The following is a 26,037-nucleotide window of genomic DNA, read 5'->3' as shown; positions in this document are numbered from 1 at the left end:
TTGAGGACACAGACGCTGCCTGTGTTTTCGGAGGACGTAGGCCGCTCACCGGTCGGGAAGCCATTCGCGTGTGGAGTCATCCTAGACAGCGCTGTGATGAGGGAGGCTTCGTGTCCTCACCACGAGGCCCTCTGGCTACTCGTGGAAAGTTCATAACCAGTTTCGATGTGGGCTCTGGTTTCACCGACATGCTGTGGCTGGGTTCCGGATCCCCGTGCTGGCCAATGGACCCCGAAGTGGTTTCAATAGTGTATCCTCAAAATTCATAGCTAAGCAAAAACTCAGAATATGACCTTATTTGGAAACCAAGCCTTTGTGGACGTAATTGGTTAAGATCGCGCCCTAAGTCCAATCACTGGCGTCCTTATAAAAAGAGAAGAAGACACCCAGACCGAAAATGTGAACACGGGGCAGAGATCGTCGCCCCCACCAGACGAGGAAGGGCAGGGCTGCTGGGAGCCACCAGATGCTCACACAGACAGAGGGGTTTCTTCCCAGAGCCTTCAGAGGGAGCATGACCTTGACACCACCTTCGTTTTGAACTTCCGGCCCCCAGGAGTTCCTCAGGCCCTAGTCATACTCAGGAGATTCAGGAATAATATAAAAAGAATCTTCCATATATTACATTGTCATTATTGGTTATCCTTATCAATAATGTTTTGAAAAAGCATAGAGATATTAATAATACAGAATAGACAAGTGCTAAATTTTAAAATTTACTTTTAACATGTACGTTACGGATTATTAATAGAACACTGATGAGCTGGAGAGTTTGTTTTTGTCTCCTGATTTTGGTGGAATGCCCTCCTCCTTACATGCTTCACAGTACGAACTTTCCGGTTTCAACTTTTGTGCCTCTAGAGCTCTCTCAGTAGAAGGAATTAGCAAGCCTTCCACATTTTTTGAAGGAAGCATCAGCTAGGGTCCATAGGAAAAGTAATGGCTTAGAAACCTTGGCAAATGCCAGTTCTCCGAGAGCACATCAACCCTAAGTGTGCCTGTGTATACGTGGAGGAAAAGGCAGCTTTGAATAAACATCCCGCATTTACTGTGTGCTTGATCGAGCTTAACCCTTTCACTCACGGCGTGGGGAAACAGCTCCCTGTTATAAGCCGCCCAGTTGCGTTCATTCAAACGTGACTCATTCGCTCTTACTTGGTACAAAGCTTGACACAGATACTGGGTGGGTGCAGAAAGCATCCCCCTAGTCCAGGACCTTATATGGTAGCAAACTAGAAAGACACATGTACAATCAATCGTAATAGGATGTTAAAACGAGTCATAAAGTGATCGTACAGGGCATCCGAATACCCATGGATGCCCACGCATCACGTGAAGACGAGAGAGCAGTTCCCCCAGGAATCTAGTTCCATGCGTGGTGGAGGGCATTTAACAAAATAACTCAAATTTCAGGGAAACGAGCAAAAACACCAGTTTGTTATGCGAACAAAGCCTGAAGATCAAGTTATTTGGAGCAAAGCTTAAGAAAAGTGGTTCAGATCATCACACAACCGTTTCCTTATGAACTTGTGCCTTAGGGTCAGGAGAACAGCTGCTAAAAACGGAAAGAAACATAGTACCTAACTCTCGATGAGGCACCTGAATCTTCAGGCGCACCGCTTAGAAGCTCAAGCATGACTGGTTTTGGAGAGAGTGCAAAACCAAGGTAGACAGGCTTCAGCAATGGACTACATGGGGACAGCTACGGTGGCAAAGATGTCAGGAGACAGCACCTGGCGCAGTAATGACACTGCATTCGGTCCATTGCTTTGGCATAACCATTGGTCCATTGCACCATCTTTAGAATGCTCAGTTCCAGCTCTCTGTAGTTAATGGTGAGAAATACAACGTCAGATCCCACATGGAGGGCAAGAGATTATTTACATGAACAGGTATTAGGCAGCCTCATGGGTCTTCCAGAAATAATCGAGGGTAGAAAATTTCAAAGAGCTGGAGATGCTGCAGTTGCAAGTAATAGAGCCATATGGACTATTTTGTGGCTCTTGGGCTGAAAGGCGAAGGCAGGGTTTATGCTCGATGCAGTGGTAGCCTACCTAGGAAACAGATGTACACCAAAGAGAATGAAATAGGTGTGGTGAGAAATGCACAAAGTCTTGTGTCCATGCAGGAGAACGAGTGATTCCTTTCAGCCGAAGTAAACAGAAAAGGCGTTAATAAGAAAGGGGGAATTTGGACTGATACTCAAAGACCATACATGGGAATGTGATGGAGGGAGAGAGAGGGTCCAGGCTCAGGAAAAATATGGGCAAAAGCTTTAAACTTTTGGTTCAGGAAACAGCAGGTGGCTGGTATAGATAGAAAAAAATCTGGGAATGGGAAAAGTGGGAGAAGTTAGGAAAGACTAGGTATGGACTAAACCATGGAGGGTTTCACTGTTATGCTAAAAAGTTTTGAGTTTTAGTCTGCAGATATTAGAAATCCACCAAATGGGTGTCTATGTGCATAAATGCATTTAAGAGTGCAGGTGTCAAAGTTTTAAGATGGAAAATGATGACATTTGATTTGTATTTGAGGGGAGAAAGGTGTACTGTGGTCCCCAAAGTTGTTCATACCCTAATCACTGGATCCTGTGTATATATTACTTTTCATGGCAAAACTAAAGACTTTTGCAATAGTGATTAAATTAAGGATCTTGAGATGAGGAGATTATCTTGGATTATATGGGTGAACCCAATTTAATCCTTAGAAGGGAAAGAGAGACAGACTAAGAAGAAAACATGTTACAATGGAAGCAGAGGTCAGAGTGATGTTATTGCTGAAAGACACCATCGCAACCCAACAAAACTTGGACAGACAGGGAATGGAGTGTCCCCAGAGGCTCCAGAAGGAACACAGCCCTTCAGACACCTTGATTTTCGTCTCCATGAGACCCTCTTGGTATTTCTGACCTCCAGATCTAGAATTATAAAGATAAGAAATGTGTGTTGTTTTATGCTAGGAAGTTAGTGATAAGTTGTTTCAGCAGCAAAAGGACACGTACACAAGTACCCAAGAAGTGTGTGTCAAGCCGTGTGAGGTGCTTGGTGTGAGTCCACAGAGTCAGTCTTCCCAAGGTGAACAGTGAAAGAAACATCATTATTTTCATTTCACAGATTAAGAAATTGAGGCCTAAAACTATTAAGCAAATTGCTACTGAATAGTAGAGACTCCCCTGATCTAGTTTGTCCTCAGAGCCGATGTACCATGATGTCTTAGCTGTATAAAAAATGGAGAGAAGGGTGCCTGGCCGGTGTGGCTCAGTGGATTGAGCGTCGTCCCATGGACTGAGAGGTCCCAGTTCGATTCCCGGTCAGCGCCTGTGCCTGGGTTGCAGGAGGCAGCCAATCAATGTTTCTCTCTCACATCGATGTTTCTATCTCATTCCCCCTTCCTCTCTCTCTGAAAAAAAAAAAAAATCAGCCCAGACGGTGTGGCTCAGTGGTTGAGCATCAACCCATGCACTGGGAGGTCACTGGTTTCATTCCTGGTCGGAGCACATGCCCAAGTTGTGGGCCCGATCCCCAATGGGGGGTGTGCAGGAGGCAGCCAATCAATGTTCACGTTCATCGATGTTTCTGTCTCTCTCTTCCTCTCCCTTCCTTTCCCTCTCAAATGAATAAAGAAAAAAAATGTTTTTAAATAAAATAAAAACATTTTTTTTAATGGAGAGAATGGGAATGAATGAGATAGGAAATAAGAGGTAAAATAACCATGAGCCAGACTCATCATCTGTACCACATCCCAACAGATGACAAATAGATAGAAGATGCATTTGCAGTGTGGGATAGGGCAGGGCAGTAGAGAGGTGATATAGAGAGGCCATATAGAGAGGCGATATAGAGAGGCCATATAGAGAGGCGATATAGACAGCCTTGTGGGGAAGCCTGGGGTCATGTAGACCTAGAGGCCTCCATTTTAGTTACCACTAACTGTGACTTTTGGAAACTTTTTATGAAACTCATAATGAATTGAAAATAAATATATCTCGTTATTGTTCTTTCAACTAGTGTTAATTTAGGTCCACCATAATAAGATTTTTAAATATCTTCAATATTAAAATATTCAAAATTAAAATCAAAACATTAAACAACAAGCACTGATTTTTCTCCAATTCTTATTCATTTATTTTTGTTACAGATGTTTCTCCTTTTTCCCCCGTAGACACCCTCCGCCCCATCCCGCCCCACCCCAGCATTATGCGAAGTGAAATAAGCCAATCAGAAAAAGACAAATACCACATGATCTCACTTATTTGTGGAATATAATGAAAAAAATAAGCCGATAAACATAATAAACCCAGAGACACAGAAAGGAGAACAGTTCAGACTGACAAACCTCAGAGGAGGGGGGCGGAGGGGAGGGATGACATGAACCTAAGAACTTGTGTGCATATCTGCATAACCAATGGACATAGACAAACACGGATTTTTAATACTTGTAGTTTATAGTACTACATAGAATATTAAATATTTAAACATTTTGATCACTTTAAAAGATAACTTGCTCTATTTTTAACTCAGATAGATTGTAACCATTATTCTGATGTACACGATTTATAAGATTGAAAATCTGACATCTAAACTTTTGACAAAACTTAATCATTTGGAATAAGGTGAATATCTAAAAATAAATGGACTGCTTACACAAAAGCTGAAATACTTTAAAACAGTGCGTATGAAATAATCTAATTTTGGTAAAAACCAACGTACACACTTTTTGTTTGTCCCTCTGCTCTGATACTGCTGGTCTGTCCATCTCTCTTAGAAACCCATGCACACAGGAGGAGTGGGTGGAGTTGGAGGTATTCTGCATGTTCTATTTTTGCATGGCTATGTTAACATTTTTTTCCCAGTAAATATTATATATCTGTTTCAAAAAACAAAAAGTTAAGCCATTGAAATTACTTTTTAAACAATAATAGTAATGATTAACAGTCCACCATATGAACGTTTCATAATTTATGTAAATATGCCCCCCGTGGAAGGCCTCTGGGGTATGCCTTGCTGTGTGGGATAACCCGACTTTCATCTCTATCAGTTCTTTAATTTGGAGTCTTTCTGTATCACTTTCTCTTTTATCTACCTTATTAGTCCCCAGTGTCATAAATGCCAGGCCAGGATCAACATAAGCCCAGAACACTCAGAGTGTCTGCTGTGAAGGAATTAACATCTGATGAATAAGAAATCCTCGTGCAGACCCCGAGGGCACCATTAAGAGGCAGGGTTTCAATAACAGCTTCAGTAAGTCTATATTCTATAAAGATCAAGTTGGACTAATGTCCATAAACAGAAAAGGGCATTAATTTGAGTCTCATTGGTACTTACCACAAAGAATAACCGTTTATCAGCTTAAGTGAAAGAGTCTGCGACTTGCCAGCTACTGTCTGTGTGTGAACATATTACACGGGGCAACCCTTTGAAAATGGCTACAAAAAGAAAGAGTAAAAGTGTCATTGAGCATGAATTTCAAACCTTTATTTAGCATTTCTTTACACCAAGCACCGCTCTTAGTGCAGAGGGGATAGAGAAACAAATGAATAAGACATGATAACTAAATGCAATATGAGTTCCTGGACAGGATCCCGAAACAGAAGGAATTCAAGAGACATTATTTGAAAACCTGATGAAATCAGAATAAAGTCCAACGTTTGTTAATAATAAAGTACTAATGTTTCTTAGGTTTGACAAATCGCCACCAGAATAACATTAGTGGTGGCTGAACACAGTGACAACACTGTGCCTTTGCAATTCTGCCGGACATCAAAAATTAAAAGTTTATTTAAAAAACGTGGTAAAGGATAGTATAAGATATTCACAATAATAAAGTTTTTAGCTTTGTCTTTAAATCTTTGAAGATAGATACAGAGTCCCAAGACACATCTTGGTGTGACTAATTCTACCTGGAGATTCAGAAAAAAAACTTCACCCAAGTAATGTAATAAAATTTGAGGTGAGTCTCCATGGCTAAGTAGGAATTTGCCACCCACTGAGGAAGGAGCAGGGTTCTGATGGCACAAAAAACAGATTAGTGAGAGAACACTGCTTGTTCGAGAGACTCAGGACAAACCATGTTGGCTGCAGCTCTAAGATTAAGGTGTTCAGAGCCTCCTCATCCTGGAGGCCCAGGACCAAGAGCCACAGGACCAAGGTCCTTTTAGAGACCCATAGAAGGTCTTAATTTCTTTGAAAATTAGAAGAAAAAAACAAAATAATTTTTAGATCTATGAAAATGTTTTAACATATAACATAATTGTTTCTATAATGTAGTAGTAAATTATTATGATTATTATTATCATTACTATTTATTACAGGAGGGAACCAGGAAAATGCATGGCACATGTTGGTGGCATTTATTTGTACCCTCCTATATGAAGAAGCCCACCTTTTGCCCTGGCCAGTTTGGCTCAGCAGTTGGAGCATCGGTCTGCGGACCAGAGAGTCCCAGGTTCGTTTCTGCTAGGGGCACGTACCAAAAAAACAAATAAATAAAAGAGGCCCAGCTTTTCACAGGAGGAAAAAAATGAACGTTTAGATCATCGTATACGTTTTCATATATCATCTTAGCACATTTGTCTTTATAATAATAGTCATAAATACAATTTCCGATATGTTTTGGAGGAAGGTGCCCACGAAAGCCAGAATGTGCCCCTGATGTGAGCCATCTTTCGCTGAGAGGCGAGCCTGCAAATATTAAATTAAAATTTAATTAGCTCTGCCTCATGAGACATTTTAGTTGATACCTGAACTATAAATGTAATACAAGTAGCCCGGCCAGTGTTGCTCAGTGGTTGAGCGTCGACCCCTGCACCAAAAGGTCACCAGTTCGATTCCCAGTCAGGGCACATGCCGAGGATGTGGGCCGGATCCCACTGGGGGGCATGCAGGAGGCAGACAGTCGATGTTCTCTCTCATCAATGTTTCTATCTCTCTCTCTCACTCTCCCTTCCTCTCTCTCTAAAATCAATAAATAAAAATAAAAAATAAAGTTCTAAATGTAATACAATTAAATAATTTATTAAAAATTGTTTAGGGCCCTGGCTGGTTTGGCTCAGCAGTTGGAGCATTGGCCCGAGGACCAGAGTTGCGGGTTTGATTCCGGTCAAGGGCAGGTACTTTGGTTGAGTTTCGATCCCCAGCCTGGGTTGGGATCGTACAGCAGGCAGCTGGTCGATGTGTCTCTCTCACATCGATGTTTCTCTCTCCCTCTCTCCCTCCCACTTTATCTGAAGGTAAATGGAAAAATATTCTTGGGGGAGGATTATAAAAAAATAATTTAAAAAATTGTTTAGGGAAAACAGATTTAACATATATATATATTTTTAATGTATTTCAAGAAATCTATCAATTTATTCTGCACATTACCCGCTTTTCTCTTCTACTGTTCTTGCAGTTCTCGTTTATCTCTGCCTTACTCTTTATATCACTGCCTTAAAAACAGACAGGTACTTAAGGATTTAAAATGAAATGACTATATGAGCAATTTGCTTGATTTAAACTAACCTGTGTCTAATTTATTAATCAGTAAACACGAACATACCTAAGTATGCATAAGAAGAGCCTAAATTAGTTTACATAATTTCATCTTTCAGCTTCCTTGTCAACCTGCAGGAAGCCGACACTGAACACGGCGGAAGCCAGGGGTGTTGCTCACACGCCCTTCAGCTGTGGTCTGGAAACTCGGACCCTGCCGAAATGTGTGTGTGAAGCGGAGAATTTTACCGTGTCTTACCTGTTTCTGTGCCATCATGTGTAACGCAGACCTTACTATGTCTCCTGTTCAGTTTCCTTGTGACGGCCCCAAAGACAATGTCACATCACCAAAGATTAGCAGCGTGTCACCGAGGAACAAGCACAGACGTGAAGCTCGGAACACGAGCATCTGAACCCTGGCTCAGCCATTGACTCGACGGCCCCACCTTTGCACAAACCAGAAAGCCTCAGTCTGCACCTCGGAAAATGGACATAATTGTAAGTCCTGCCTCTGAAGGGTCTGAACGGGTGAAATAAATGAAGTAATATATGTAGAAAGCTCTGTGAAAACAATATATACACGTAATCATTATTTTTATACTACCTGTGGTGGATGGAAACACACACACACACGATCAATTCTGTATACACATACAATCAATGAATATTCACTGATCATATGTGTACATAGATTACTTACATCTCTATCACTCATTACATTACTTGGGTAACCTCCCCGACTCCGAATTGTTTACACCTCTTCCTGCTTGGATGCAGTCCAAAGTCTCTTTCTCTCGGAAATCTTTTGTTGAGCAACATACAGCTGTAAGTGGGAGTCTGGTGCTCAAAGTCGGGCCGCCACACGAACCCGTCCGTCCAGTGCAGAAGGGCTGGCTGCAGGCGCCGCCCGAACCCCCCGTCGGGCTTAGACGAGCCGGGGCTTCCTACGTTCCCCACGGGGAGGAGTTCTCGCTCATACCGCCAAACACAGTCTGACTGTGTGATTACTACACTTTCATCTTTTTCATTCAGAGTGTCCAGAATCATTTATGTGAATGTTAATATAGCTAATGAATGAGTGCTATAGCATGAATGCTTGCGTCTCCCCAAACTCATAGATTGAAATCCTAATCCCAATGTGATGGTACAAGAAGGTGAGCCTTTTGGGAGGTGATCACGGCATGAGAGTCGAGCCCCATGGCCTTTGTGCTCTTATAAAAGACCTCAGAGAGATCCCTCACCCTTCCCACCACGTGAAGACAGAAAACTGCCACCGGTGAACAGGAAGCAGGTCCTTCCCAGACACCAAGTCTTGGCATCTTGACCTTGGCCTTCCAGCCTCGAACTGTGAGAGAAACGTGTGCCGGTTGGAAACCACACAGCCCGGTGTTTTTGCTCTAGCAGCCCAAACTGCCCAAGGCTGCACTGAGTTCCCGTGTACCGAGGGTGGAAACTGAGCTTCCGAAACGTGTTAACCGTTGACGATCATTTCCTTCCCCGGTCCCTCCCTTTCTCCTCGATCTCCAGCCCCGTTCTGTATCCCAGGACAGAAACATGGGGAAGGGAAGAAGGGAAGGCTGTTTCGTTCTCCAGAAGGAGGGAGCGAAGGAGAAACTACAGGAGCAATCATAGTGACAGCCTTCCTATTCTCGGACCCGGAACTTCTCAAACTTGCCTGATAATTTGAATTATTTGGGACTATTGTTAAGACAGCTGACTCCCAGCTTCCCCCACCCCACTGCCCAATAACCTACTATCATGACCTCCAGGGGAGGACCCCAGACTTCTGGGTTTTGTTTTAGTTTGTTTAGATATTTTACAAATATCCAAGGTGATTATTTAATCAAGTGAAATTGGGGAACTGCTCAGATCTAAAGGGGGAAGCGTTGCTCAAATGTTTTACCTCTGATGGACAATTTTGGATGTGTGTATATATATATTCCAGGACTATTGCTGAAACTCTAGTTCCTGAGTCCTGTAGACGGAGACGTAGGGCAAAACAGGGGGCTTCTCTTGGCACCTGCGTGTAGATGGTCCCAGAATGGAGTGATGGTGGCCACACATTATGATCTGGAAAGAGCCCCCTGGAAAGCAGGAGAGGTCACCCTCCATCAAACTGAGTGGAGACAGATTGGGATGTGGTTGTGTGCTGTGCTATTATACGCATTGCTTTCCCTCCAGTGCTTTGGGGGAACTTAAAGAACTTTCTTGGAAGGTAAGATATTGAAAAAAAAAAAAATTACCTACCTTTGAAAAAGCCAGAGCTGCCCTCAGGGAACACTGAACAGTGCTGATTTCATGTAGCCACAAGCTTTGTGATGAGGGGAATGTTCCTGGATGGACATCAGACACACCATATGTTTTTACTAGAAATTTCTTGGAACCGTCACTGTTATCAGCCCAAGGAAGCTGCTGCCAATAGAAGTGAGAGGAACTGCTGAGACAGTCTCCCTGGGCTGCTGAGCAACTGCCAAGGGGCAGGGGTTTTTCTAGAAGCTTCCAGTAAGTGGCTTCTGTACCCCTGGCAGGAGCCCTGGTGTGGGGAGCTGCAGTCGGAAGACGCACACAAATCATCAGATCAAGGGGGTACTAACTGGTATTCTCTGGTCTCTCCCATCTCATCCCAAGCGATTCAGGACATCTGGAGGGAATTAGAGATTCGGGATAAGCATAACTGCATAATTACATAACTGTGTAATTCCACCCATCAGTCAACATCGCTCTGCCATCGTCCAATATTTATAGAGACCCTAGATAATGCCTAGACATGTTCTGGGTGCCAACGATAAAGTGGTAGGAAGGAAGTGTATTTCACCAGGATTGAAATTCTTCTGAACAAGTACAGGAGAGAGAGTAGGGGGGAAATTGTAAGTATGGACCACGTACCCTGAAGTGGATGAGGGAAAGGGTGGGGACCATCTGCATAGCAAGTGATTCGGGGGGAAAATGTGTGAAGAACAATAAATTGAAGGTCTTTTGGAGTAAGGAAATCATGAGGGCCCAATGAGCTGAGCTCCACGGTCCCATGCGAAGTATCGCAGCCTCCTGAACTGAACTCTTCCAGTATCGACCTTTCCCCCTCCCATCTGGTCTTAGTCCAACAACCGGAATGGTCTTGTTAAATATGAGTTGAAGTAGCTCACTCCTCTGTTCAACATACTCCAGTGGGTTCCTTTTTCATGCAAAATAAAATCCAGCCCTCTACATAGCCTACAAGGTCCCACACCATTTGGTCCCCATTCCAACCTCATCTTCTGCTCGTCATTCAACCCCACCGACAATGGAATTCTTGTCATGGAACATTCCTCCCCAGAGCCTTCATTTTTATAGTGCCTATTTTCTCTGCCTTGGACGCTGTCCTTTACAAAGCTTGCTCTCCACCTCCTTGGGAGTCTTTGTTCAAATGTCAGCACGGCAGTGTGGTCTGCCCTACATGTGTCCACTCCTCCCCAGTGCTTCCTACCATTGTCTTTGCTTTATTTTTCCCTGTAGCACCATCTGACATAAATAAGGTCCATCAGGGCAGTACTTTGTGTCTGTTCCATTTTCTCCTGTAAACCTGGACCCTAGAAAAGTAGGTGTAAATACATATTTTTAAATGAATCAATGGATTGGAACTTTACAAACACCATATCATTTTAATTTATCAAGAATAGCACAGAAGACCACAAACTCTATTTCAGCTTTGCCAAATCTATTCTAACAATTTAATTTGGTTCCATTCTATTCAAATAAGAGAAGATCAGGAAGAGGTTATTCACACACATTCCTTAACTCCATACCTTTATCTCTCTTTTTTTTTTAAATTATTGATAGCACTGGTAACAGTTTATCTTATTTATATATCCAAGAAACTATCTACCCTCTCTTTCCTTTTATTTTAATCTCAAGCGATTATATACACCTCTAAATTCTCCAGAAAATGTATTTGCCTTTGTCACTGTCTTAGTCTGACTGAAACCCAATTTGATGTTCAGAACGTTTGGTAAACATCAGCAGCCTTCAGTGGGTAAAGTTGATTCATAGCAATGCACCCCTTCTCACATCATTGGCACCAGATGGTGTTTGGCAATGAAGCAGGTCTCATGCAACGTAATTATGTACTAACACCAATACAGAGACTTTTATTAGCAAGAAGACACAGTCTTGCAACCTGTTTGCAGTTAGAAAAGGTCTCATGCATTGCTCTCTGTCACATTACCCAGCACCTGGTATGAAGACTGGTTTAAAAGTGGGCACTGCCATGCTCTTAGGCAAGATGAGCAAGCCTTGTCGTTGGGTAGGGAATCTGTGTCCTCTGGGAGAGGAGTTATACAGCACCAGCTTCTTGACCTCAGGTCTGATCTAACCAGAGGAAGGATTGTTGAGTTTGCTGATATTGATGCAGTATTTATTCAAGGGCAGTAGGTCTGTTGCTTAACTCCTAACAGATCACATCACCTATCTTTAAACATCGCTAAGTCTATCAATCAATAGGAAAATAGAGCCCTGGCCGGTTTGGCTCAGCGGTTAGAGCGTTGGCCTGTGGTCCTGAGAGACCCGGGTTCAGTTCCTGCTAAGGGCACGTACCTTGGTTGCAGTTTGTCCCCGGCCACTCGACGTGTCCCTTTCACGTCGATGTTTTTTTCTCTCTCTCTCCCTCCCACACTCTATCTGAACAAAAAATAGAAAAAATGTCCTCGGGTAAGGATAAAAAAAAAAAAAGGTAAATAGATAATATTGTTAATATAAATACAGTTAACTTTTTAAGTATATTTACACATCATAGTACTTAAAATATTCTAAATAAAGCAGCAAAGATACAATAAATATAATACTTCGGACAGTTGTATTCCAAGAGTAATAGAACTTGGTTCATAAAATGTCACCATTCAAATTATTTCCTCCAAATTTTTTAATTTTTACAACTTTATTTATACCAAAATATCTAAAAAGCTACTTGGGACCATGGCATACATTTTGATGAAGGAAAAAAAGGAAAAAAAAACCTATGGTAAAATCACAGATGTATGGGAATTTTAGAATTGAAGATAATTTGGTGACTATTCCATCTTGATCATTATAACTACAGGTGCAGACATTATAACTAAATGTGTCCTAGCCAAAAATGTTAAGAAATGTGGATATATAAAAAAGATAAACTGTTACCAGTGATATCAATAATTTTAAAAAAAGAGATAAAGATATAATTTTTAAAAAATAGACCAAAGATGTTAAGAAATGTGGCTCACTGGTTGAGCCTCAACCACACACCAAGAGGTTGTCGGTTCGATTTCTGGTCAGGGCACATGCTCAGGTTGTGGGCCTGATCCCCAGTGGGGGGCGTGCAGGAGGCAGCCAATTGATGTTCTCGCTCATCGATGTTTCTCTCTCTCTCTCTCTCTCTCTCTCTCAAATCAATAAAGAAAAAATATTTTAAAAAATAAAATAAAATAAAAAATGTGTCCTAATTGACAAAGTGACCGAAGAAGAGCAAAGTCGTCTAGAATCCAGAACTTTGACTCCCAGTCTACCCTTGCAGGCATTTGAGTCTATGACTTTTATCATCATACTTTTAGCATGATAGTTAAAAGTATGTCGAGAATTCTGGGCTGGAATCACAGCCTCTCCAAGTGCTCTTTGTGACCTTGGGCAAGTTCTTAGCCTCCATTTGGTCCAGTTTTCTCACTGATAATGTGGAGAGAAAGACAGTAACACCCACCTCAATATATCGCTGTGAAGTGAAACACTGAAAATGGTCCTGGCTATGTTAACATTATTAACTTTTATGATATGCCAGGTACTACATTCAGCAATTCACATGCATTATCTTTTAAAGTAAATATTATCATCTCTATTATATGCATAAGTAAACAGAGGCTTAAAATTTGTATTCTTTTGCCAAATTTGTATTCTTTTTCCAAAGAGTGGAGCCAGGATCTGAATCAAAACAGTCTAACAACAGAGTTCAGTTCATAATCAATAAGGTGTGCTAAGGCCTCAGTTAACTCCACTTGGCTTTAACATATTCCATGTCATTATTATCCAATCCCTCCTGTATTTCCCAGACACCATGTGGTTTTGGTTTTCTAGCATTTCTCTAGCATAAGCCATGGCTGCACTTTTATGTGAGTCAACCTGAGAAAGATTATTCACCTCTCACCCTTTGCTCCATGTGGAACAGCTGAGATCCAGAAGGTCCTTCTGATTCTCAACTTTTTTCTGCACGATTTCCTTCTTTAAGAACTACCTGGGTACAGTAATGGGAAAATACGTGCATTTAGGTGTAAGAAATGTATTAAGGCACAATGTTTTCAGTATAGTCTTCAGATATATAAAGGTTTCTTCCATAGAACATGCCAACTATCTCTTCTTGAAGTCACTTAAATAAAGATCCAAAGAGACAGACATACTGGGTCATGCAAAATCTGAGCCTGGTAGCAGGAAACATATCTTGCTAAGGAAAGTAGTCATTGGGCAGAAATCTGGAATTTTGCTCAGCAGTGGCAGAGGTGAGGCTATGAAGGAAATTTTGAAATAAGGTGAATATCATAACCTGGATACGCATCAACTCCTCAACTTCTACTTCATAATGCTTTAATTTACTTTTTTTTTTTTCCTAGCTCAGAGATTCCATAGTTTCATTATCTAAGGAATTTAGAGTTGTGTGTCATCTACATTTTTTTTTAAATCTCATATTTACACCGTTGAAATAAAACATTTACCAGCAATTTCCATTATCTCGGGGAGGACAAAAATCTTACATCTTGTTTACAAACTGGTCATCTACGCATCTGAGCTTGAACACTGCCTGCTCGTGATGAGGCTAAAGAAGAGCTAGTTTCCATCTGGCTTATGGCTGTTCACCTTGCCCCCTGGAGTTAAGTGTCTTCTGCTTGCTAACGGCAGCCTCCGAGTCCGCTTGGTAGGATCCATCTTTGAGGCTTCTGGCAGCTTCTTCCCTGCCTGCAGATTTTAGACTGGCCTCTCATAACCTCAGGGGGAAGTAAGAATTCCCACTGTGCTGCAGAACCGCTTCTCACATGACTTTTTCCCTCTCCCGGTGTCTCGAATTCCAAAGGAATTCCCCAAGAACCAGAAAGATGCACAGAAGCCCACCTCTCACATGTAAAACACGTTAGGTTTGTTTCCTCTGTGATACTAAAGGTAACTCATGGACAAAGCCAGGGAAAGTGCACAGCAAGTGATCCATGTCTCTAAACTCAGGACATGTCTAGTCTTTCAGCTTAGAAAAGTTAGAGCGAAAACATAGACTCACACAGCAGAACAGCAAAGGCAGCCCAGGAGAGTCTCTGATGTGTCCCCTTCAGGGGAGCCAACCAGCGCCCTGGGCACCCTAGAGATGCACTGGCCGGCTGAAGGCTACATGGGCAGGACATGGTCAAGGCAGATTCGAACCTGCATCTTTGTGGCTCCTCATACAGAATTCTGTTTGCCACACCCATGTGACAGAGTTCACGTAGCTTTAGCATATGCTCTCTCCCAAGTGACATACATCAATCACCTGCAGTCGCTCTCTTGTACTGGCAAAGTCAGCAAACCCTCAACCCCAGCACTGTTTTCTGCCTTCACTTGGCAGTGAGTCCCCACGTTTCTGGACACTTTGAGGAAAAATCATTCTGTTGCTGTTCTACAAAATAACATAGATTTAAAATATGCTTTGTTGCTAAAACATCTTTGGAACTGTCAACATTTAGAAAATAATTCAGAGTGTTTGGGACACAACACTCCACGATCCACATGGAATGACTTTCAAAGCTGCGGAAGCACTTTAAATAGAGCTGAGACTTCCCACTGTTCATGTTTTATTTGTGATCTTGGAGACAGATTGGTTTCTTCACTTCAGCCAGCTTATTGCCATTTTATGTGTTGACATACAGGCAATATAAACTAATATCTACCCCCAGTAAAATATACTGGAGGTGTATACTTATAAAAATGTGCAATATATACTTTGATTTCCATCAAGGGATTTGATGATGATGATAATGATAATATTTGGGTGGACTTTGTAGTTAGTAATAAAGTGCATATAACAAATCCCAGAAACCAAAACCAAAAAAACCCACAAAGTATATTGTAGTTTTATATTTAAAAAAATAAAATATTTAGTGTTAAGAAAAGTACCTTGGGTCACTTTTGTACATTTGTTCGCAGTGTTTCTCTTTGTTATGTGTATCATTTATATATAAGATGTCCTTTTTTTATTCTTGAAATTTGTAAGCTTTAACATATTTTCATGTACCCTTAGTTTTTATTAAGCATCCACCTTAGTTCTCTACATAGAAGTTATATTCATGAAAAAAAAAATTTATATTATTTGTTGCTTTAAATATTTCTCATATTTTATAGTTTGTGGGATGTTAATAGTTGACTCAAAATACTTACTATTCTGCTTTAACCCTGCTCTTTAAAAGTGCAAACAAATGTGTGATTATTCTATTTTTATAAGTATGTTTGGCACTACCCCGAATAAAGTGCAATTATAATGATAAAAGTATTGAACTTTCACTTTGATTTGATAGTCAATTTTTTCTTATGACATCCTGACACATTTGAACAAATAAAGGTTAAAAATACAAGTGTATACTCAAAAATAACCTCCCACATATTATGGGAAAAGGAAGCGTTGAAGGCCCCAGAGTCAGGAGGCCTTTGATCAAATCATTGTAGGGTTTTATATTATCTAAATATTTCTTTTGAAAATCTCAAAACCACTCAAAGTCTCCATTTTGTTACCTATTAAAAGCTGATGATAATGTGTGCCATAGCACATTCCAGAATTTGTAAAATTAATTTATTAAGCACCACTTCTATCCCTGATATGAACTAGACACTTCTTCGTATTCATTTAGCTATGTATTAATCCAAAGCAGGTTTTGTGATTTCTACATCATAGAGGAAGAGACAGAGGTACAGAGAAGTTAAATAGGCCTACTGGTCAGTGGCACAATCAGTGTTCACCTTGAGAGTCTGATATATAAGTCCTGATCCAGTATTTAGTGAGCTCAGGGAAAAGAGAATACAAGTGTTATTTTGCTTTATCTTTTTTTAGTCTAATCCATATCTTACTAAAATCTAAAGTTCTGAATAGTGTTAAGAATTTTCCAAAAGTCTTATCATACATTGAAATACATCAGTCTATACTTAAACATAAATAGGCATTTCTTATACAGCAGTTTGATGTTCTTTCATCATTCCAAAGGGGAAGTATTTACCATGTGATCACGTGGGCATGGCAAAGCACAGGAATTTCTGTTCAATATTCATAGGTTACTCATTAAATATTCACTTAAAATCTACTGTGTTCAATGCATTCTGGAGTGATTTAAAACATGGTCATGAAATATAAAGGTTGATATCTGAAATATTCCGGAGTGGTTATTTAGCTCAACTATTTCATTCAACAAATGACAAACCAGTTTAAAAAAAAAAAAACTCAAGGAACTCATTCAAAATCACCTAGATTCTAAATTTCTTACATCAGTAGTGCTGCCACAGGAGAAGGCTGTTTGCAAAATATTTGTTGTGTCGTTCTTCTCCTTTTATGAAATTTACTGCCAGCAGCCATCATGCCACAAGTTCAGCTTAGAGGTAAGGAGTCCCACGCTCACCCAGATGAAGTTTCACACACGGAGACAACGGAGAGGCGTTTCCAAACATTACAGGATAGAATGAGTATCTGTCTTGAAACAACTTTCTGGATACAAATTCATGAAGATAGTACCTAAGAATACAAAAATATCTCTCTGCTTTTTAAATTTTATTTATTTATCGATACTTTTATTATTTTATTTCCCTTGGCGTTTTGAAAAATGTAAATCACACATTCTTCAGGTTCTCCATGCTTCATGGGAAGACACATTCTTTGTTAAGACCCTCTCTACACATGGCTGAGTGTTGGCCTCATCTGCTGTTATCCATATCCACGGTCTAACCTGTGGCCCAGAGGGTGTGGCTCAGTGGATTGAGTGTCATCCCATGGACTAAGAGGTCCTGGTTCCATTATCAGTCATGGCACATGCCTAGGTCCCCAGTGGGCTCATGCAGGAGGCAGTTGATGGATGCTTCTCTCTCACATTGATGTTTCTATCTCTCTCTCGCTTCCTCTATCTCTCAAAAAATTAATAAAAATCATTTTAAAAAAGAATAATAAAAAATAAGGAGGATGTGAAAATGGAGGCGGAGTGGTGAATAGAAGCTACACAGATGATCTCCCAGGACCAAATGGGAATTACAACTAAAATAAAGACAAATCCTTAGAAAAAGGCACAGAAAAGCAGCAGGACAGGACCATATAACCAGGGACACTGGTAGGATCTGTGGAGGTGTGAGAGGGTGGTGGGCTGGAGTCCATGGACAGCAGCAGTCTTAGCTGTGAGCAGCGCCCTTGGGGAATAAAGACCAAGCTCCCTCCACAGTGCAGAGAGCTGGGACAGAGCACTAAAATAGCCACAGCTACTCACCTGGGGGCTCCAGGAGAGGGAGGGCAGACTGGGCTGAACTCTGTGGGGACAACCAGGATTTGGAGGGCACTCAGAGTTCTTGCTGAGTTGCAGCCACAAAAAACAGTGACCAGTGTGCTCCTTCGCATAGCTGTGGGGAAAAGCAGCAGCCTTTCCCAGGTGAGGCAAAGAAATGCAAATTGAGGCTCATTAACAACCAGCATCTATCCCACCCTCTGGAAATCCTCTTATGCAGAACACCAGGGCTACATTCCAAGGCACTGAATAACTGAGATTACTAGCCTTCAAGAAAAAGCTAGAGGATAACTGAACCTTTCCTGGGCTTGCAAATCTACCCAGGAAAGTAAAACTTGAAAGTGGTGTTTAACATGGGCCTACCCAGGCTCATCCAAATCCAGGAGAGAGAACCACAAATGACAGAACACCAACACCCACAGGGGAAATTTGGCAGGCTCCAAAACCCACTGAGATAGCCAAAATAGTGAAACAAAGAAACAAATCCCAAATGAAAGAACGAGGAAATTCTATCAAAGATGAGATAAATGAAATGCAGTTAAGCAAATTATCCGAGATAGAGTTCAGAACCATGATCTTGAGGAAGCTCAACAGCATGAGTAAGGACATCAGCACCATGAGTAAAGACATAGAAATATTTAAAGTCAAACAACTGGAAATGAAGAATGACATAGAAGAAATCAAGAACATATTGGAAGGACTAACCAGCAGAGTAGAGGAAGATGAGGACTGGATCAGTGAATTAGAAGACCACCAATCAGAAAACCAAAATAAAAAAAAAACAATTAAAAAACAGGAAGATAGCTTAAGAGAACTGTGGGACAACTGGAAACATAATAATATTCTCATCATAAGAGTCCCCGAAGCAGAAGAAAATGGGCAAGGGTTAGAGAATACATTTGAAGAAATAGTGACAGAAAACTTTCCTAACTTGGTGAAGGAAGAAGGCATTCAAGTTCAAGAAGCACAGAAAGCCCCAAATAAGAAGAACCCAAACAGGCCCACACCAAGACACATAGCAATTAAAATGCCCAAAAATTAAGACAAAGAGAGAATCCTAAAGGTAGCAAAAGATAAGCAACAGGTTACCTAAAAAGGAAATCCCATAAGGCTATCAGCTGACTTCTCAACAGAAACACTACAGGCCAGAAGGGAGTGGCATGAAGTAATGAAGGTCATGAAAAACAAGGATCTGAATCCAAGACTACTCTACCCAGCAAGGCTATCATTCAAAATAGAAGGTCAAATAAAGAGCTTTCTAGACAAAAAAAAAAAAGGGGGGGGGGGGGCTAAGGGAATATATTAACACCAAACCAGCAATGCAAGATATGCTAAAAGGACTACTGCAATTAGAGAAGAAATAGGAAGAAAAATGGAACCACACTAAACAAAAATGGCAATAAATAAGTACATATGAATTATCACCTTAAATGTGAATGGTTTGAATGTTCCAATAAAAAGACACAGAGTAACTGACTGAATACGAAAGCATGACTACCATATATGTTGTTTACAAGAGAACCACCTCACACCAAAAGACTCACATAGGTTGAAAGTGAAGGGATGGAAAAAAGTTTTTCAAGCAAACAGAAAAGTAAAAAGTGCTGGGGTAGCAATACTCATATCTGATAAAGTAGATTTCAAAATGAAGACCATAACTAGAGACAAAGAAAGCCACTACATAATATTAAAAGGATCTATCCAACAAAAGATATAACCTTGCTAAACATATATGCACCCAATATAGGAGCACTAACTTCTATTAAAAATCTTCTGGAAAACTTCAAAGGAGAAATCAACAGCAATACAACCATAGCAGGAGACTTCAACATCCCACTGACATAACTGGATAGATCCTCTAGAAAAAAATTAACAAGGAAACACAGACTTTAAATGAAGCACTAGACAAATGGGTTTAATAGATATCTACAGAGAATTACATCCCAAAACTGCAGACTTCATCTTCTTCTCAAATGCACATGGGACATTCTCAAACATAGACCATATGTTAGGGCACAAACCAAGTCTCTACAAGTTCAAGAAGATTGAACTAATATCAAGCATCTTCTCAGATCACAATGGCATGAAACGAGAAATCAACTGCAACAAGAACATACAAAGACATTTGAAAACATGGAGGCTAAATGGCATGTTATTGAACAATGAATGGGTTACCATGGAGATCAAGGAAGAAATTTAAAACTTCCTGGAAACCAATGAAAATGAGCACACAACTACACAAAATCTATTGGATGCAGCAAAAGCAGTTCTGAGAGGGAAGTTCATAGCACTACAGGCTTACCTCAAGAAACAAGAAAAATTTCTAATAGAATATCTAACTTCACAACTGAAAGAACTAGAAAGCAAACAAAAAGAAAACCCCAGAGCAAATAGAAGGAAGGAAATAGTAAAGATCAGAGCAGAAATAAATAACATAGAGACCGAAAAAACAATTCAAAGGATCAATAAAACAAAGAGCTGATTTTTCAAAAAGGTAAACGAGATTGATGGATCCTTAGCTAGACTCACCAAAAAAAAAAACAAAGAGAGAGAAGCCAAATACACAAAATCAGAAATGAAAGAGGAGAAATAATAACTGACACCACAGAAAAACAAAAGATTGTTAACAAATATTATGAACAATTATACAGCAACAAATTCGACAATCTAATAGAAACATATAGTCTCCCAAAACTGGACCAGGAAAAGATAGAAACCTTGAACAGACCGATAACAACAAAAGAAATTAAAGATGTAATCAAGACTCTCCCAGCAAACAAAAGCCCAGGCCCAGATGACTTCACGAGGGAATTTTACCGAACATTCAAAGAAGAATTAATACCCATTCTCCTCAAACTATTCCAAAAAATTCAGGAAGAAGGAAGACGTCCAAACTCATTTTATGAGGCCAGCATAATTCTAATTCCAAAACCAGAAAAGACACTACAAAGAAAGAAAATGACAGACCAATATCCCTGATGAACATAGATGCCAAAATCCTGAACAAAATAGTAGTAAATCAAATCCAGCAATACATCAAAAAAATTATTCACCATGACCAAGTGGGATTCATCCCAGGGATGCAAGGCTGGTACAATATTCTCAAATCAATAAATGTGATACACCAAATAAACAAAATGAAAGATAAAAATCATATAATCATATCAATAGATGCTGAAAAAGCATTCGATAAAATCCAGCACCCATTTCTGATAAAAATGCTCAGCAATCTGGGAATAGAGGGATTATATCACAACATAATAAAGGCCATATATGAAAGACCTACAGCCAGCATTATACTCAATGGGCAAAAACTAAGAGCATTTCCCTTAAGAACTGGAAAAAGACAAGGATGCCCACTTTCACCACTCTTATTTAACATAGTACTGGAAGTCTTAGTCAGAGCAATCAAACAGGAAGAAAAAATAAAAGGGATCCAAATTGGAAAGGAGGAAGTGAAACTGTCATTATTCACAGATGACATGATACTATATGTAGAAAACCCCAAACACTCGATCAAAAATTTACCAGACTTAATAAATGAATTTGGCAAAGTAGCAGAATACAAAATTAACATCAAGAAATCGATGACATTTTTATACTCCAATGATGAACTCACAGAAAAAGAAACTAAAAAAAAAACAATCCCTTTTACCATCGCTGCAAAAAAATTAAGATACCTCGGAATAAACTTAACCAAAGAAATAAAGGACCTATTTGCAGAAAACTACAGGTTTTTGAAAAAAGAAATAGAGGAAGATATAAAAAAGTGGAAGCACATACCTTGTTCAGGGATTGGAAGAATTGACATCATTAAAATGTCCATACTACCCAAAGCAATCTATAGATTCAATGCAATTCCCATCAAAATACCAATGACATACTTCACAGAACTAAAACAAATACTTCAAAAGTTGATATGGAACCAAAAGAGACCCTGAATAGTCACAGCAATCTTGAAAAAGAAGAACAAAGTTGGAAAGATCACATTACCAGATTTCAGGTTATACTACAAAGCCACTGTAATCAAAACAGCCTGGTACTGGCAAAAGAATAGGCATATAGACCAGTGGAACAGAACAGAGAACCCAGAAATGGACCCAAGGCAATATGCTCAATTAATATTTGACAAAGGAGGCAAGAGCATACAGTGGAGTAAAGACGGCCTCTTTAATAAATGGTGTTGGGAAAACCGGACAGCTACATGCAAAAAACTGAAACTAGACCATCAACTTACACCATACACAAGAATAAGCTCAAAATGCATAAAAGACTTAAATGTGACTCATGAATCCATAAAAATCTAGAAGAAAATGTAGGCAACAAAATTTCAGACATCATATGCAGCAGAATTTTCACTGATACATCACCTTAGGCAACAGAAACAAAGGAGAAAATGAACACATGGGACTACATCAAACTCAAAAGCTTCTGCACAGCAAAAGAAACAACCACCATAAATGAAAGGCAACCCACTGTATGGGAGAGCATAATTGCCAATGATACATCAGATAAGGGGTTCATTTCCAATATATAGAGAGTTCTCTTACAACTCAACAAAAAGAAGACAAAAAACCCAATTAATAAATGGGCAGAGGAACTAAATAGACACCTCTCCAAACAGGACATACAAATGGCCAAAAGACATATGAAGAAGTGTTCAACATCACTAATCACCAGAGAGATGCAAATTAAAACAACAATGAGGTATCACCTCACACCTGTCAGAATGGCCGCCATCAACAAATCATCAAGCAACGAGTGTTGGCAAGGATGTGGAGAAAAGGGGACTCTAGTACACTGCTGGTAGGAATGCAGACTGGTGCAGCCACTATGGAAAACAATATGGTGTTACCTCAAAAAATTAAAAATTGAACTTCCATTTGACCCAGTGATCCCATTTCTAGGAATATACCCTAAGAAACCTGAAACATCAATCAGAAAGAATATATGTACCCCCATGTTCATAGCAGCACTATTTACAATAGCTAAGATCTGGAAACAGCCCAAATGTCCATCAGTAGACGAATGGAAAAAAAAGCAGTGGTACATATACACAATGGAGTACTATGCAGCTATAAGAAAGAAAGATCTCTTATCCTTTGAGACTACATGGAGGGACCTGGAAAGGATTATCCTAAGGAAACAAGCCAAACAAAGAAAGACAAGTATCACATTATCTCACTTATTGGTGGAATATAATGAACATAACAGTCTGAGGAATGGGGTAGCCCCAGAGATATGGAAGTGGGGTACAAACTGAAAATCCCCAGAAGAGGGGGTGGGAGAGGTGAAATAAACCACAGAACTTATATGCATGCTTGTATGCATGAACAATGGACATGGAGAACAAAGCTGGAGACAGGGAGGCGAGGGGAGGGAAGGGGGAATTCGGTGGTAGAAAAAGTAGAAATATCTGTAACAAAAATAAATTAATTAATTTTTTAAAAATGCACTCTGTGGACTGTGCTTCTGGGTGCAAAGCACCTGAAATGTTCAAGGCCATCTAATCTCATATTTGTATTATATGTAATAAAATATAATCACATAATTCCCATAAATAAGGAAGCACCAGCCCCTTTCCAACAATGCTTGGGGGGTAAAATTATTTTTCTGTCTATTCAAAAGCTTCTTTTTTAGCCATATTCCTGAAATATCAAATAAAAAAAAAAATTGTTTCCTTGTTGTTTAAAGGTTAAATTAAATTCTCTTAAAATTAAAGGTAATCACCAAAAGTTATTTTTATTGTATTCTTCTTTTGAGTTTTGTTATACATGTTTCAACATTTAAAGACAGTACCCAACAAATTAGTATGAGCTTTGAAACATATTGTTACTACTGTATGTTTTTGCAGTTTACATATTGCCCATTAAATCCCTCTTCTGTTATCCTAATCCTTTAATTATTATGATTAAGGAGTTTTCATTCTCTCCATTCCCTAGAAATGCAGAACTATATGTATTAGATATCCCCTCTTTGAAAGACTTGAGACTTTCTGCAAAAATTAAATGACTGATGAAAACTTAACATTTTCATTAGTGGCAAAGTTCAGATCCAACCAAATTCTCTTACCTCCCTATTACAATCCCACCTGTTCACGGAATGGACCTTTTATTCCACTTAATTTCCATCCAATATTTTTTTCCTTTTATCCTCACCAGATATTTTTCCATTTTTTTGTTCTGGTAGAGTGGGAGGGAGAGAGAGGAACAGAGAGAGAGAGAGAAACATCGACGTGAAAGGGACACATCGAGTGGTTGCCACCCGCACGACCAACCAGGGCTGGGGACAAACTGAAACTGAGGTACATGCCCTTAGTGGGAACTGAACCCAGGACTCTCTGGACCGCAGGCTGATGCTCTAACCACTGAGCGAAACCGGCCAGGGCTCCATCCAATCTTAAGCCTTCCTTTTTAAAGAAAATTTTATTTGGGTCATTATCTTGTCTTTATCATTGATCTTGATTATTATGGGTAGAGTGAAAGTATAATTTTCAGAAAGAGAAAAATCTGTCTCCTGCACAAATATAAAATAATCATACTTAAAAAAGATTTTACTTAATTCATATGAATTAATAGAGAACCAGTGAAATGTTATGGTTCATTCAAAGAACATTTTGGAAGCTGGGATATTTATGGGCTGGTAAGATTCCCAGATTAGATGCAAAACTGGTACATGTCCCATGGGCTCATAAAATTTTGAGCTGATCTGTTCCATCATAGACAAATTACTTGTATGTCTAGTTGATATAATTTTATAAGTTAATGTTTAGCTGCACTAAGTCTTGGCCCTTTGTCAAGAGTAAACACCTAAACGAGACAGTTCTCGGGTACCCTCTACCTCCATTGACATTTAGGTACCTGCCGCCCAGCTTTTTTGCCTTATTTTCAACTTTCACATACTTTTTCTGCCAAAGGTCATTTCAAAGCTGTGTAGCTGTTCTGAAACTTTAGAAACTAAGTTTTATGTATGGTCAAAAGTGTGTATGTTTCTACTTAAAACCACTGCTGTTTGTTCCCAGCTCTGACTCTTCATCCTTTTCAACAATTCCTTGCAGAATCTACAAAAATAATGTGGGCACATAGACTGAGTAATGGTAGTTTTTTGATTTTTCAGGAATCTCATTGAAATAAATTTTAAAATATGTGCAGCCAATTAATCACACCTTTTCTTTTTTTTCTTTTTTTTAATTTTTTTTTTTTTATCCTCACCCAAGGACATTTTTCCATTTTTTGTTCAGGTAGAGTGGGAGGGAGAGAGAGGAACAGAGAGAGAGAGAAACATCGATGTGAAAGGAACACATTGAGTGGCTGCCACCCGCACAACCGACCAGGGCTGGGGACAAACTGCAACCGAGGTACGCGCCCTTAGCAGGAACCGAACCCGGGTCTCTCAGGACCGCAGGCCGACGCTCCAACCGCTGAGCCAAACCGGCCAGGGCAATCACACCTTTTCTATAAAATAAGAAAAGCAAGATCAACAAGTAGTTAGAGAGTTTGTGTCTGCGACCAAGGAGGAATGTTTCCCTTAGAACACCTGTGGGTGGAGTCACCTACATGGGAGTATTTCCAACAAGACATGGTTTCTTTAAAGGCCATGTGTTGGCTTAAGACTGTTTTTAATCATTTGTGTTTCTGTGATAAAACTCAACTCCAACAAAAGTTAAAGGTAATTGCTTCCACATTTGAAATTGGGTAATGAATTGCTCATTGAAATTCAATTACTTTTTTTTTTACTTCTAATTTTTTTCCCCACGACAGTTTATTTGAAGATGTATTGAGGTTAAAAAAAAAAATGATTCAAACCTTCTAATGCAATTAAACACAGTATATGCAATGTTTACTTCATTGAAGGAGAATTGAGCTCAAACCTGTGGCTTGGTAATATCTTCCCTTTTCTTTTAGGTTTTAATGTACAAAGTATTTTGACTACTTAGATACACTGCTTTTAGTCAGCTTTGGAGATAAAAGAAATCAGAAAAATATTTTTAAATTATTGGAAACTTTTTTAACTACTTCTGGTAAAGAACTTGACTCCCTAATGAACTTGGCCATAGCAATGGAGGCTACTGGTATTCCTTGGGGGAA

Source organism: Molossus molossus, unplaced genomic scaffold, assembly GCF_014108415.1.
Source record: "Molossus molossus isolate mMolMol1 unplaced genomic scaffold, mMolMol1.p scaffold_m16_p_6, whole genome shotgun sequence".
NCBI lineage: Eukaryota > Metazoa > Chordata > Mammalia > Chiroptera > Molossidae > Molossus > Molossus molossus.
Note: the sequence above shows the minus strand (reverse complement) of the source record.